This window comes from Eretmochelys imbricata, chromosome 5, assembly GCF_965152235.1.
Source record: "Eretmochelys imbricata isolate rEreImb1 chromosome 5, rEreImb1.hap1, whole genome shotgun sequence".
NCBI lineage: Eukaryota > Metazoa > Chordata > Testudines > Cheloniidae > Eretmochelys > Eretmochelys imbricata.
Window position 1 is genome coordinate 66,715,438 of NC_135576.1, and position 13,376 is coordinate 66,728,813.

The window sequence follows — 13,376 nt, forward strand, 5'->3', positions numbered from 1 at the left end:
TGGTCCCTTGTCTGTAGCAGTGCATGGGATTCTTCTGTCCTTAGTACAGGACTCTGCACTTGTCCTTGTTGAACCTCATCAGATTTCTTTTGGCCCAATCCTCTAATTTGTCTAGGTTCCTCTCTATCATATCCCTACCCTCCAGCATATCTACCACTCCTCCCAGTTTAGTGTCATCTGCAAACTTGCTGATGGTGCAATCCACACCATCCTCCAAATCTTTAATGAAGATGTTGAACAAAACCGGCCCCAGGACCGACCCTTGGGGCATTCCTCTTGATACTGGCTGCCAACTAGACATGGAGCCATTGATCACTACCCATTGAGCCCAACAATCTAGCCAGCTTTCTATTCACCTTATAGTCCATTCATCCAATTCAGACTTCTTTAACATGCTGGCAAGAATACTGTGGGAGACCGTGTCAAAAGCTTTGCTAAAGTCAAGGAACAACACATCCACTGCTTTCCTCTCATCCACAGAGCCAGTTATCTTATCAAAGAAGGCAATTAGGTTAGTCAGGCATGACTTGCCCTTGGTGAATCCATGCTGGCTCTTCCTGATCACTTTCCTCTCCTCAAAGTGCTTCAAAATTGATTCCTTGAGGACCTGGTCCATGAGTTTTCCAGGGGCTGAGGTGAGGCTGACAGGCCTGTAGTTCCCACGATCCTCCTTCTTCCCTTTTTTAAAAATGGTCACTACATTAGCCTTTTTTCAGTAATCTGGGACCTCCTCCAATTGCCATGAGTTTTCAAAGATAGTGGCCAATGGCTCTGCAATGACATCGGCATAGCACTCTCGGATGCAGTGCATCCAGCTCCATGGACTTGTGCTCGTCCAGCTTTTTTAAATAGTCCTGAACCACTTCTTTCTCCACAGAGAGCTGGTCACCTCCTCCCCATACTGTGCTGCCCAGTGCAGTAGTCTGGGAGCTTACTACAGCACTGGGCATTCACAGCTCCTGCTTGGTGTGGGGTTTCTTTAGTAAAAAGTGCTTAGAGCTCCATTCATGACCCATTCCCTAAGTAAATATCATTTGCCTCTTTTTTTTTAAATGTTTCCATTTTAGCAATGGTGTTTTGCTACCTTAAAATTTGTTAATTTGAATTTTATTTATTTGATTTTTGTTATGATTATTTAGCTTGAAAATTTCAGTAGAAACTCTTTATCCAGTCAGAACAGGAAACAGTGCAATTCCATATCATATTTCCAAATTTCTTTAATGTTATTGGTTTTATCCTCCCTAGTGGGAGAAGTATGATAGTTTCACTCCCCTTCAGTATACATCCTCTGCATATTATAAATCTGGTAAGTACTCTCAGAGCTAAGGTTGAAAGTCAGCTAAGCACTATATTCGATGTGCTATGAATTAATAATACATTCCTTGCAGACAGAAGTTATAGTCTTCAGCTGTCTCCTAGGCAGTGCTTCCATTTAGTGGATGTCCATTTACTTATATATAAAGGCTTTTCCAGGGATCAATAGGCTATCCTGTCAGATTTTGTGCAAGGAATAGCTCTCCATTTTTCTTAATTCCCTGATTATGTCATATTCTTTACCTGAAAGGTTAATCAACATAAAAGATTACAACTTTGATTACCTCACTATTCTCTGTGCTCCTTTTTAAAGACATTATAGGATGTAAAAATAGCAGCAAGACTAACACTCTTCACTTGTAAATTACTTATCTGCACTTTTCTTTTCCTTTTTAACTACCGTTTTTAAAGGGTCTGGAATTTTGGGTGCCTCAGGGGAGTTGTAATGTAACAGAAAGCCAGTAACTAGTGCAAAGGTTCTAAAGTGCTCATAATTGGTCAAACCTTGCCAAAGGGTCCAATCCTGAATCTACTTTCATTGGCCTCAACACGGAGTTTGTGCACACGGAGTACTGCAGATGGAGCTCTATGATGATTTTTATTTTGCAACTTTTAAACAACACACTTACCCCAAAATCTCCAAGTGGGAACGTTTAAACAATAATAAATAATGCATTACCAATATCAAATTAGCCGACCGTTGTTAGTTTTTATTCAGCATCGCAGGTGTGCATAGTGCTTCATAGAAATATAAGAAGACAAGGACCCTGACCGTCAGGATTTTCCATCCAAAGAATAAGCCTGCAAAGTGTTGAGCATATTCAAATCCCTATGACTCCATCACCATATAGGATTAGGTTTTAAATTAGACATAACACAGTGAGTAATGGCAGACAAGAGCCAGGCTCAAAAAGGAAAGGGTGAGGACTAAAGTAAAGATCTTATGATTTCTTTTCTTGCATATATGTTTTGTCCAGATTTGTTTTTTAAGAAGCTCCAGCAGGAGTGCAGAAGTAAATGATAACCTTCCAAGGGTGGACACTTGAAAGAAACTCAAGTTCTTCAAGATCATCTACAAAAATCAAAAGTCACCACTGCAACAGGCAGCCATGGACCACCAGTCTGATTATCTACTGTTCAAATGGACACCCTTTTCTCCACAATAGCTGGCACCGCTTAGAAGTTTTCATGCTTTTGGAAAGTGGGGTTTGGGTTAGGTTACACACTGAGGGAGCAATCCTGGCCCTGTTGAAAACGATGGGGGTTTTGCCATTGACTTCAATGAAGCTTGTATTCTTTAATCTTGAGCCTTGCAGCTGGGGGCCCAGTCTAACCATTTTTCAGGTGGCCCCAGATATGCTTGCACTGACCCCAAAAACACTTGCTTCACACTGTGTCATTATCCTCTTCCCTTATGATTTTTCATAGATGTGCTAATGTTTTAAAATCAGCCTAATCATAAAAAGAATAAATCTGAATATCAGATCCTTAAACTGTGGATGTACGTAAGTGCAGGATTCACCTTTGGATTCAGGTTTGGGAGGCTGAGGTACTGGTTTCATGAGGTACTGGTTTCAACTCGTTCCTCAGAATCTCAGAATCTCAACTTCCTACAGTCCTGAGCTCAGCAGCCATCCCCTACCTTTAGGAATTCTTCATCACTGGACAAAACACATCTCTGTCTTCCTGCTCAAATTGCCTATGTCTTGAGAGCTTCCCATTAGATGCAAATGAAAGTTGTTACTCTGCACAAGTTACCATGTATAAGTTTAAGGTGGGATAAAGTATTTTGTAATCAATATATTTTATGTTATTTGCTAAGATGATTTTGTATTAAGGCTGTCTTCATAAATGATTTACCAAGGCAGTAAAAGAGTGTGGAAATTGCTCACATGGCATCTCAGCACATCTAAAAGCTTTGGAGCTTTTTAAAAAACTTGTAATAGCTAATTGCTTTGCCTTAATATTTTCTAAAAGATGGCAGCTCTTCTCCAGGTGTTCTGTATTTGCATCCTACTTATTGGATACTCATTGTAAATTCTTTCATTTACTGATTGGAGCACATTTATTCCTGGGCATGTTTGAAAAGTGTGCAAACTACCCAATACAAAAGTATATGTCTGTTGAAACCATGCATGTATCAGCATGTTTCCATGCACAATGCTCATTTTTACATGCAGATGTAAAAATATCGTCCAGCATCTTTATTTTTATCACAGTTTTAATGTAACATACAACAGAAAACACCAGTAAAACTACAAGACCTGTGTTTCACTTTAAATTTTCAGTTAAGTGAAGATAATCCCTACAAAGGCTCTTCTCAAAGAAGGTCTTATGAACCATAAATGATTGGACTGGTGATTAACTTTATTTGCGCAGTTGGCTTGGGTTATGAGGGAGAATGGGGGAACTCGCGGGGCTGGGACATGAGGTCCAGAGGGCCAGGAGTGAGGGGCGGGCAGGGAACATCCTCCCACAGGACCCGCTTAGGGAAAGCTTGAGAGGCAGGCAGTAAGGCTTCCCTTACCTCTTGGAGTACGTGCAGGGGGGGTGAGTGGTGTAAGGCATGAAGTCCCCCAGGGGTGATTGAAGTCCCACATGAGAACCAGGGCCTGTGATCTAGTAACTTCTGTTAGTTGCTGAAAGAAAGCCTCATCCACAACATCCCCCTGGTCTGGTGGTCTATAGCAGACTCTCACCACAACATCACCCTTGTTTCTCACACTTCTAAACTTAATCCAGAGACTGTCAGGTTTTTCTGCAGTTTCATTCTGGAGCTCTGAGCAGTCATACTGCTCTTACATACAATGCAATTCCCCCATCTTTTCTGCCCTGCCTGTCCTTCCTGAACAGTTTATATCCATCCATGACAGTACTCCAGTCATGTGAGTTATCCCACCAAGTCTCTGTTATTCCAATCACATCATGATTCCTTGACTGTGCCACGATTTCCAGTTCTCCCTGCTTGTTTCTCAGGCTTCTTGCATTTGTGTATAGGCACTTAAGATAACTCGCTGATTGTCCTGCTTTCTCAGTATGAGGCAGGAGCCCTCCCCTTTCATGCTCTCCTGCTTGTGCTTCCTCCTCACTTCCCCACTTACCTCAGGGCTTTGGTCTCCTTCCCCTGGTGAGCCTAGTTTAAAGCCCTCCTCACTAGGTTAGCCTTTTCCTTCCACGGGGAGGATGAATGAGAACACCACTTGCACCTCAAATGCCTTGATCCTTCTTCCCAGAGCCACATAGTCTGCAGTGATCCACTCAAGATCATTCTTGGCAGTATCATTGGTGCCCACGTGGAGAAGAAGGAAGGGGTAGCGATCCGAGGGCTTGATGAGTCTGGGCAGTCTCTCCGTCTCATTGTGAATCCTAGCTCCTGGCAAGCTGCACACTTCTCGGCTTTCCCGGTCAGGAAGGCAGATAGATGACTCAGTCCCGCTTAGGAGGGAGTCCCCAACCACCACCACCACCCACCTCCTTCTCTTGGGAGCGGCGGTCGTGGAACCCCCATCCCTAGGACAGTGCATCTCGTACCTTCCGATCGGTGGAGTCTCCTTCTGCTCCCTTCCCTCAGATGTATTATCTAGTCTACTCTCCACATTAGTACCTGTGGAGAGAACGTGAAAATGGTTGCTCACCTGTATCTGCATTGCTGGTAGATGGATGCTCCTCTTTCTTCCTCTGGAGGTCACATGCTGCCAATTTTCTTCATCGTGCTTATGTTTCTGCTGCACAGCCTGCTCTGAATCTTCAGAATGTTGACATGTAGAAGCATATCATGACTTCTGTCCAAGAAATCTTCATTTTCTCTTATGCAACACAGGGTTGATACTTGTTTCTCCAGACCTTGAACCTTCTCTTCCAATATGAAGACCAGCTTGCGCTTTGTACAGACAAAGTCACTTATGTTCTGTAGAAAAAAGACAAACATGGCACATCCTGTGCAGGTCACAACAGCTGATCGCTCACCATCCATATTACCTTCCTTCTAAGAGCTTCCTCAGCTGTTGCAATAATTACACAGAGAAGCCTGCAAGACGAAAGCCTCAGTAGGCTCTTCCCAGGAGAACTCCCATGCAAACTCTCTCTGTTAGCCTCTCCGCTGTTGGCTGCTCAGCTGGTTCGCAACTGACTGCCTTTTTATACCAGTCAGGCCCACTCAAGGCCCACCTGGAACAAAGCACACCTAATTCACACTTTTCGAACAATCAAGCACACGGTCAAACTGACAAACTGTCCCCGCAACAGATACTCACCAACATAGCCCCCCCTAATGCAGCACTTAGCATACTTCCTCTAGGACAGATTCCAGTCAAACTCCCTCTGTTAGCCGCTCTGCTGTTCACCACTCAGCTAGTTCGCAGCTGACTGCCTTTTTATAACAGTCAGACCCACTCAAAGCCCACCTGGAACAAAGCACCAATATCTGCTGGGAGAGCGGTGCACAGACAATCCAGGAAGTTTTTGGGAAGTGTAGGGGACAATTTCCTGGTGCAAGTGCTGGAGGAACCAACTAGGGGCATATGCTGACAGGACCACCTGCAACTCTGGCTCGTGGAGCACCAACCCTGTCAACCTCCTTTGCAGGAGACGAGGAAGGGCTTGATGGCCAGAGTGTGGAGACGAGGAAGGGCTTGATGGCCAGCTGGCCTAACAGTGGACAGCCTTGATGCACCCCTCGCCCAAAGCTGACGCTTTCAGCCACGGTCCAGTTGAGACCAGGTGCTCTTGCAAATTTAAAGTGCTTCCTGTAGTTTTGGAGGTTGAAAACACCATGAGAACAGCCTCTCTCTCTCCTATATTTTGGTATTTCCCTTGTGAGCTAAGAAAGCAAGCAGGGAGGCATGAGGGGAAATACTGATTTACCATACTGTTTTTATACCTTAAATAAGAGATTCACATTGAGTTTGGTTAAGTTTGGAGTGAGTTTTCTTTTAACTGAACTGGTTTCTCCATCCCTAGTTATATAGGTTGGGCACAGTAGAATGAGGATGCCATTCTAGAGCATTTCTTAATCAAATTGTCTCACTAACTTTGTTAGAAAATGTCACATTAAGGGCCTAATCCTTCTCCTGTTTAAGTTAGTGGGAATCCCTTTTTCTATGTAAGTTTTTTTCAAAGTGTGGATGAAATTCAACTCCAGTGTAATTGAGGGCTGCAACTCTGAAGTGACTGAAGTTGTGCCCAGTCTCTGGAGTTTCATGTCAGACAAGAATTTGACCCTGAAAACTTAGTATGTTAAATTCTAGTAACTTCTATATATCAGAAGTTCTTTTGAATAATAGTTGGATTTCATGTTATGAGAGTTTGGTTTTATTTTGCTCATTTATTTTTTGACACTGCAATAACTTGGCTAACATTAGGAATATGTAAGCTGCTATTTTACCTGTAGATGCCAATGTGCTTTACCAAGTGAGGTTTGCATTACCAGTTAATGAGAATAATCTCACGTAAACACACTGGATACAGCTGCTATCAAGAAGAACAGCTTCTATGCTTCTTCTGTTTCTTCAGATAAACATAAGAAAAAGCTGATAATTTGTAACTCTCAAACTCATTATATTCACTCATAAAGGACTTAAACATGAAAAACAACTTTAAAAGTCCTAAATAAATTGGCATAACAGAACAGTCCTGCTTCATAGAGTCTAAAAAGAAAGAAAGAAAGAAAGAAAGAAAGAAAGAAAGAAAGAAAGAAAGACTTATAACCTAGATTCACAGGATCAAATGACACAGGACACTGAGAATAATGAAAAGCCGAGCATGACTTAAGAAAGAAGAGGGCAAAATTTAGGAAAGCCCGTAGCAGATTTTTGAAGACTAATTAAACACATTGTATTCTCTAATAAGTTTCAATCTTAATGGGATGATTGAAAGGAACTACAATTCAACTTGTGGTTAACATAGTTGAAGTTTGGTTCAAAGCTCTGCCACAAATTAAATGTAATTTATTGTTTTAGATTATTTATTTTATGCTTCAGACCACAGGTAATTTGGGATAATTGGTGGAGGTAAGCCTCACCAATCATGCCCCCTGTGAAATTTGTGCATCCTCTGAGGACCTAATTGTCCTCTCCATTTTTCTGAGTAACAAGGATCCAGCTCAGCTTGGAATGAACTGGAGGGTATGGGCAGGAGAGGGGGATACATGCTGGTTCAGTGCCAGACCTTCTGTGAGTGCACTATGGAACTGGCTTCTATGGGTTTGCAAGAGGCAGTGATGGTGAAACATTTCTATCTATGTGGTATCATCTCCTTCACACTGCAGCTAGAATGTAAAGTAATAGAATGGTGACCTAGGTAACATTATCTTACTCTGCAACTCTCATCCCTGCATGAAACTCCCATGAAGGAGACTTTATGAGTAGTGGCCAGTGGGGATTGGTTCTTTAAGGAAGAAGGACCAAAGTTGGCCAAGAACCAGTGTGGAGATACTTGGTTCCCAGATTAGCCTTGGGTTCTCCAAATCCCAAGGTTTAGAGGCCAACCCACAGCCTTCCTGCATGTTCGGCGGGGTGGAATGTCTCCCCCACCCCTCAAAAAAAGTCAATTAGCATGAAAATGTCTGAGCTCAAATTTGTGGATCCCTATGTCCTTTTTCCCATGAAGGGGACTAATGTATTTATATATGAGCTAGGTACTATATGCTGCATTTCCAGTTGTTTCAGTCAATGGATTTCTGCTTCTCCAGCTGACTTACATGGAATGAAGGTAACCTCACAAACACGGACAGGGCATCACAGGCTTCTGCGGGGCTAATTTCATACCATTCTCCTGCGGGAGGAGGGGTTTGCATAGACTCCTGAGCCTGTCCACTGCCAAATGCAGCCATGGGGAGAAGGGATGGACTCTAATATGCTCAAAAAAGGTCAGGCTCAGGAGGGGTCCACTTCCAGCCACCACTCAGTCCTACTCTTCCAGGGCAGAGTATAAATGGGGCATCTTAGTAGGGAGGTTAGTAAGCAGCAATGGAGAGTCTGCCAGTGAATGTGTGGGAAGCTTCAGGTCAGATTCTGGTGAGGCAGATAAGTAAAGGCACAATTCAGCTAGGATGGAATGTAGGTAGCAGCCGAAAGGAGTTATCCCTTGCTCCTACAGCTTCACCACTTATTTTTGGCATTATCTAGTGATGGTTTAGCTTATATGCTGATAAAACATCAACAGTATTTTAGCACACCACTCTGTCCACTGGAATCTGGATTTGTTAACCTCCAGGGAACACTGCAAGCTCATCCTTTTGGAAGTGTCTAGGATGGAGTGGGCAGAGGGCAATCAGATGTGAGACTAGGGATGATATTATTGTGGTTTTATATGGGCAGCCCAATATCCGCACATGCATTCTGTGTGGTTTTTATTTTGTAATGTTTCATTTTGATTACTGTAAACGCATCTATAGCTGGGTACTTTGGAAGGAAAGAAGGGAGTGGGGGAGATAGGAAGGGAATGAAAAGATAGTAGAAAGAAATGGAAGAACCCTTATGCTGCCTAATTCATTTGTGGTGTATCATTTGGGTTAAAGTTGGAAGAAATAAGAAAAAAGAAAGGTCTTATCTATACTAAGCCAACTTTTTCATTCAGAGCATATTACATATAGTGCGTGGTATCAATGACCTAATAAGACTTCCCTAATAATGTGAAACTGACTCTTTTTCATGTATTTTTCTCCAAGCATACTTAATTTTATTGTGCAAATGCTCAGCAAGTTCATTATAGTCAAAGCTGTATGACTGGTTGCAGTAGCCCAAACCTGTCCTAAAACTTAGCTCTAAAATGTCTCTTTTTATTTTTTGGACAAAAAAATTCTTGTATGGCCTCCGCCAAAAGAAAAGTAGTTTAAAATGTTTTCTCAAAAATATTTGTTTGACTTAGAAAACAGTGACTTAGCCACCCACTGGAATCTGGAATTGAGTGAAGTAGGGGAAGACACAGCCAGTGAAGCATGTCAACTACACTGGCCCACTCTTCTCCACTATGCACAACAGTAATTTGTTCCTATATATTACGGGGGTCTTCCAACAACTGATACTATATATATGGTAATAAATACTACACACTATTATGGTAATATGAGAATACTATGCACTATTGTAATACATTTTGTATAAGGTATGTCTTGTAAGGTATCATTTGAAAACTCATAATTTGCTGGTCAGTATCATCCTGATAAAATGTATGTGGCAATATTGTAGGTGAAGTTACAAGATTTTCCTCTATGATGTTATTAATATACGTTCCAAACCCCAGAGCCCTGCCCAAACAGCAGTTGGCAAACAGTGTAAACAAAGGAATGGGTGCTCTGTTTAATTTGCATTTAAGCAGTAAACAGAGTTATCATACAGGGAGGGGAACAACGTTTGAATAGGTGAGAAAAAGCCAGCAGGGAACATCCTTCCACATAGACTCTTTGTCTCCTAGTGCCCAGCTGAAAATGTTTTTCAAGAGAATGACTGAAACTATAAATAGGAGGGACAAGCACCCAAGGCATTCCCCCCCACCCCTCTTTCTTTGCCCATTGCATTCACTGCACCTGAAGGGACAAAGGAAGCAGTCATTGGACCCTGGGGGAGTGGTTCTCACCTGGTTTTTGGTCAGTAAACTGCTGGAGCATGCAGTGAGAAACTTTGCTTGAAACTAATATAGTTTGTTAAATTAGGCATTAGTAAACATTTTATCTTTAGTTTTCTTGTAACTATTTCTGACTTTTATGCCTCATTACTTGTACTCACATAAAAACTATCTCTTAGTAGTTACTAAACTTGTTTTACTGTTTTATCTAATCCAGTGTGTTTAAATTAAAGTGTCTGACTAACTATTTGAGATAATAAACCGGCATATTATTCCCTTAAAGGAATAATGGACTTAAAATATCTGTACTGTCTAGGAGAGAGCTGGGCAGTACAAGACATATATTTCAGAAGGAAATCCGAGACTGAGAGTGTGTTGGGGTCACCCTGCAGCATAAGCCAGTCCCATGAGAGCCAGAATGTCACCAAAGCGTGGCTGGCAGGCTGCAGTTACACAGAGATATTCAGGGTGTGACTTGCATGGGGGAATGCTGTTTGCGAGCAGCCCTTAGCAAGGTATTTTAAGGCACCCGAGGTTGCAGGTCAGAAGTGATAGCCCCCTATTGGTCTAGACCAGAGGTGGGCAAACTATGGCCTGTGGGCCGAATCCAGCCCGCGAGCTGTTTTAAGCCAGCCTGTGAGCTCCCTCTGGGGAGCAGGGTCTGTGGCTTACCCAGCTCTGGCATTCCAGCGGGGGCGCTGGGCTGGGAGCTGCACCACATTGCTCCCGGAAACTGTGGCATGGTCCTGCTCCAGCTCCTATGCGCTACAATGGCCCCCTCTGGCGCTCCAGTGGGAGCTGCAGGGGCAGTGCAGGCAGATGGTCCAGTGTGCAGAGCCACCTGGCTACGCCTCTCGGTAGGAGCCAGAGAAGGGACATGCCACTTCTGAGAGCCGCTTGAGGTAAGCGCCACTTGGAGCCTGCATCCCTGAGCCTCTCCCCATGCTCCAACCCCCTGCCCCAGCCCTGATCCCCTCCCGCTTTCCAAACCCTTTGATCCCAGCCCAGAGCACCCTCCTGCACCCCAAACCTCTCATCCCTAGCCCCACCCCAGAGCCTGCTCCCCCTGCCGGAGCTCTCACCCCCCATACCCTTGCCCCACCCCTGATCCCCCTCCTGTCCTCTGAACCCCTCAGTTCCATCCCAGAGCACCCTCCTACACCCCAAACTCCTCACCCCCTCCCTCACCCCAACCCCAATTTCGTGACCATCCATTGCCCGCCATACATTTTCTATTCCCAGATGTGGCCCTCAGGCCAAAAAGTTTGCCTACCTCTGGTCTAGACTGTACCCTGGTATGTCACAACGGTGGTATACTATGTACACACAGCAAAGTACAGTATAAGTAGGGTTTCAGCATTAACTCTGAATGGCCTTGCTTGCTCCTGTGCATTGCATTTTGACCACAATGTTATTTCAACATATTTTTAGAGGTTGAACTTAGATCCACAATGTTATTTGAACTTTTCTCTTTTTTTGGTGTGATTCAACATAAACAGTGATGTTGATCCAGTTCATCTTATAATACATCTGGATTTCAAGGGAAATATACTTTCTGTCAGAGTAACATCATTTCTACATCCTTTCTCAGTACAAAAAATGAGTTGAGTCCCAAGGAGGAAACCTGCTTTTTCACTTGAATTGGCATGGATATTTCCTGCCTGTAAATTGCACTTGTCTACTTCTTCCTTCTGATTACTTTCCAAATTGAGTATTGTTTTTGCCCACATAAATGAGATGACAATGGCATTTGAATAGAAGGGAAATGTAGATGTTATTGCAACTGATTACTTTTTCTTGAAGATTGAAAGTGTGCACAGGTGAGTTGAAAAAAAAAAAAGAATGTTCTCACACTTTCTTAACACATTCTTAACTGATAATAGCAAATTCTGGGGTGTGGGAGTCTCCCCTTTCTCTAATTACTTATGCTCTTGGACAAATCCTGAAGTTCTTACTCAGCCAACTCATTGAAAAAGTTCTTACTCAGTCCCATTGACTGAAAAATGACCCTGATTATAAGAGATATAGGGCCTGATGCAGCAAAGCATTTAAGCACATACTTAATTTCAGGCATCTGAGTGGTCCCATTAGAATCAATGTAGCTACTCCTGGGCTTATAGTTAAGCTTATGCTTAAGTGCTTTGCTGGATTGGGACCTAATATATATGCAGAAGGAAAACATTCTTTTTGTCTTTATCAGAGAAAAGAACATGTTCCTTTTTATTAAAACCAGGAAGACAAAACTGAAAGAAAACACATAAATTTTAAAATTAATTGCATTCAGGGTTGTGTCGTGGGTGACAGAACTGTCCCTTTTTCTGAATAGAAGGTTTATAAAAAGCCTCCTTAATCCAGTGTATTCTAGCTAACCCTACCTACCTCTAATATTTTATATTTCTGAAAAAAAGTCACTTTGAACTAAAAATTCCACTATGTCTTAGTAATTCTCTTGTCAGAGAGTGGGATGAAATATATTGGTCTTCAAAATTCTGTTTCAGTCTATAAGTTTTGTATATAAAGTGATGGTAGGAAATGGCATAGATTTCAATAAGTTTGAGAGCCACTCTTCCATTGTCTTAACAAACTACCAGTCTGATAGACATTGAATAAGCATGTTTACCTGTGATTTTACACAGAAAAAGGTATCATTTTAAAGGGAAATGAAGATCCATGAGTCCTGAACAGGATTATTATTGTTCAAATAGTGTATCATAGAAATTGATTATCAAACTGGCAAGTTATTTTTTATTTTCCAGGTTAAGGAAAGGATTTGATTTTCTGTTATGAACAGCAAAGACTACATCATACTTAAGGAAGTGTCATGGCAAAGAAATCAATCAATTCACTAATAGCAATCTTATTATTTTTCGAGCAAGTATAGACATAGTTTGTTTGTTTGCTGTTACTTCACAAGTTACCCTTTTAAGGTAGAATGAACTTTTTTTGGAGAGTTAAGGATTTCAAAATTACCATACTTCACTCCACCCATTGTTTTATAAGTGGCACCTGCTAGCTATTCACACTGTAATATTCAAGAACTGTACCATTATTAGGCACTAATGTAATGAAATTAGCACATTCAACCAAAGGTTACCATGGCTGTCATCTTTTGTTCCCCCAGTGATGTCTGACTGTGCCCCTTTGCAAGATCTTATGGGAAAAAATTTTAAGCGCTTATAAAAGACAGTTGAGCTCTTTATTTTAGCAGCACTAGCTAAATTGTAATTAAACTAACCGGGTTTCCTTATACCTCCTTGGATTTAACTGAAATATAAAAATAGGTTCAGGCCAAAACTTAGCATAAAACATTTCATTCCACACAAAAGTCCCCTTTCCCTGTTTTGGAGGACCTAGATGTGATAGAACTAATCTCTGTCTCCCTTTCTTAAAAGTATGCATCTAGCTTCATTCTTACAACTACAATACCCACCTGCTGAAGTGAAGAAACAGATTGACAGAGCCAGAAGAGTACCCAGAAGTCACCTACTACAGGACAGGCC